Source organism: Crocodylus porosus, unplaced genomic scaffold (assembly GCF_001723895.1).
Source record: "Crocodylus porosus isolate Cpor-Errol unplaced genomic scaffold, CroPor_comp1, whole genome shotgun sequence".
Lineage (NCBI taxonomy): Eukaryota > Metazoa > Chordata > Crocodylia > Crocodylidae > Crocodylus > Crocodylus porosus.
In genome coordinates, this window is record NW_017728920.1 from 8,602,590 (window position 1) to 8,605,777 (window position 3,188).

At 48.7% G+C, this 3,188-nt stretch overlaps 1 protein-coding gene across 2 annotated transcripts in view; it reads right to left on the reverse strand.

Moving 5' to 3' along the window:
- Positions 1-3,188, reverse strand: part of PALD1 (phosphatase domain containing, paladin 1) — a 194,868-nt gene that overhangs the window by 116,498 nt on the left and 75,182 nt on the right. The window lies entirely within an intron of this gene.

Below are 3,188 nucleotides of genomic sequence, written 5' to 3' on the forward strand. Positions count from 1 at the left end.
GGACTGGCAGGGGTTTCCCCATGGTCCCCTCCTCCATCCTCCCCCCCAGGCCCTACTTATCAGCACAGAGCCCAGGTCCAGCTCCCTGCGGTGGCAAATGGGGAACTGCCCAAATTGCCAAATCTTTTCCAAAGTGATTCGGACCTTTTTACTGGTCTCCTGATTTGATTTGAATTTGGAGATTCAGGCACCGAATCAAGCCGAATCTCCTCCAAATTTAATCAGCACCTGAAGCTTCGCACAGCCCTACTAGTAATACCTCTGACCAGACTGTGGGTTGTTTTACTTACTGGGTCATTGATGAAGAACCAGTTGTAACTGCAAAGCAGTGAATTCTTGTTCCCAGACCCTCTAAAGTGACAGAACCCTCCTCCCCTTTGCCAAGGCTTCTCTGACTCCTTCAGCCAACTACCACAGTCCATTAAGTTACAAGTGCTTTCCCAGAGTGCACATCACACTCTGGCAGCCCCATGGCTGTAGAGTTTAACAGAGTTGCCACAAGAAAAGGCAAAGAAGAAACACAAGTGTCAGTGGACCATAATGCGTAGTAGCATATGAATTTCCTCTTCTTTAGGAGATTTTCTATAGACTTGCCCAGCAACAAAGCAGGGACCTCAAGTCTATCTGCACACTGAAAATGCCACTTCTATTCCTCTACCCAGCAAAAGACCCTGCCCTTAATCCAGGTGACCAAAGCTTTGGCATTTCCCCAGTGATTCTTCTCCTTCTCAAATGTTATGTCTAACCTGTCCAATACCTACAGCATACCTAAAGCACCCTGTTCAAATTCACTGACGACACCAAGGCTTGGAGCCTTGGGCATTGCTAGAAGGGAGGGACAGGATACAGCTGGACCTGGACAGGTTACAGGGGTGGGCAAATGAGAATAGGATGGGATTCAATACTGACAAGTGCAGGGAACTGCACTTGGGCAGTAAGAACGAACAGCATACCTATAGGCTGGGGAACTCCCTTCTCAAAAGCACAGTGGGAGAAAGAGATCTTGGAGTCATTATTGATTCCATAATGAACATGGACCACCAATGTGAGGACGCGGTCAGTAAGGCTAACCGCACCTTGTCATGCATCCACAGATGCATCACAAGCAGGGCCAAGGAAGTGATCCTCCCCCTCTATGCGATGCTGGTCAGGTCACAGTTGGAGTACTGCATCCAATTCTGGGCACCGCACTTCAGGAGGGATGTGGCCAGCATCAAGAGGGTCCAGAGGAGAGCCATATGCATGAACCGGGGACAGCAAAGCAGACCCTACAAGGAGAGGCTACAGGACCTGAACCTGTTCAGCCTTCACAAGAGAAGGCTGAGAGGGGACCTGGTGGCTGTCTATAAACTTACCAGGGGGATCAGCAAGGAATGGAAGAGACCCTGTTCCCCCGAGCACCTCCCAGAGTAACAAGGAATAATGGTCATAAGTTGTTTGAGAGTAGGTTCAGGCTGGACATTAGAAGATACTACTTCAAGGTCAGGGTGGCTAGGATCTGGAACCAACTTCCAAGGAAAGTGGTGCTGGCTGCTACCTTGTGGGTCTTTAAGAGGACACTTGATAACTACCTAGCTGGGGTCATATGAGCCCAGTATTCTCTCCTGCCTAGGGCAGGGGGTCGGACTTGAAGATCTACTTAGGTCCCTTCCAATTCTACATCTATTAATCTATGAATCTATGAATACTGGGTACAACATCTTGTGCATTAATGCACCATTGTTACTGTGCATTAAGTTTAGTAACTCTAATATGAGGTATTAACTAAATGTGCAGTAACTGATGCTACTATGCAGTAGCACTGGCACACAGTCTTTTCATGATGTTTAATGTGCAGGAGACTAATTCTACTGCGCATTAGCATGTTAGCACAGCTTTTCTCCTGGTGTACTAATGTGCAGTAGAATTAGTCTACTGTGCATTAAGCATCTCATGTAGACACTCCCACTGGGTTCTGCAGCAAACTGACACAAGCAAAGCAACCAGAAAATTATTCCTTTTATTGAAGTCACTACAGCAGATCAGAAGGCAGTTTTCTGGGGGGCAGGATTAGGGGTGGGGAAGGAAAGGATTAGGTTTTGTTTGCTTGCTTCTTTTGTTTTACAAATGTATTGAAATACTTAACTCTTTAAATACTCCCATCTAATAACTGTTTCCCTTGATTCCCATTGCTGGGAAACTGTTGAGTTTCTTATTGAACCCAGAACAATCATACAAGGACCTAATTCTATTAAATAAATTATTGATTCCAGCTCATTTCAGATCTATAAGCAGATTTGCTACAAATAGGATGTGTCTACATGAGACACTTTACTCAAGATTAGAGCAAATTACTGCACAGTAAGCATCACTGTCTACACATGCAGATGCTTACTGTGCAGTAATTTGCTGTACTCATGAGTAAATCTGCTACCTATAAATACAAGTTGCAAATTTACTTGCAATTCATTACTGTGCAGTACGGCACATGTAGATGGCTGATTGGGAGAAAACTTGCTCCTGATCAGCTGGGCAGCAGGGAGCAGGAGATTGCTTCCTGCCCCTGGAAGCTGCTTGCTGCTGGGGTGGACTCCACCACCAAAACCCAGGTGGGGACAATGTTCCCCTGTCCCAGCAGCAGGGAGCTCCCAGACCCCACCCCCCAGTCACGATCACAGAGCTGGGACTGGGAATAGGCTGGGAACAGGATGGAAGATTGTCCCCAGCCCCTGCTTCACAATCATAAGCTGGAGCTGGGAACAAGTTCCCAGCCCATTCCCAGCCCCAGACCCACAACTGTAACTGCAGAGCTGGGGCTGGGAACAAGCTCCCCAGCCCCTGTTCTGCAATCACAGAGCATGGGTTAGGAACAAGCAATTGAAGAGCAGGGGCTAGGAACTCCCTGCACAGGGAGAGTTCCCCACCTAGCCTGGAGCTGTCTGGGACCTTCCTCTGTCCAGGACAGCTCCTAGCTAGCCCTGGGTTGCATGGGGAAGTCTACATGTGCAGCCTGGAAGTGGCTGGGGACTACCCTGTTTTAGGCAGACTTCCCTCTGCAGCCCAGGGCTGGCCAGGAACTGTCCCAGTCAAGGGCAGGTCCCAGTCCCATGCCCCAATGAGACAATGGAGGCACAATACTTGGAAAGAGCTGCAGGGGAGGGGCAGGTCCCAGCCCCCTGCCTTGATCTGCTGGTGGGGCAGCTAGCAGC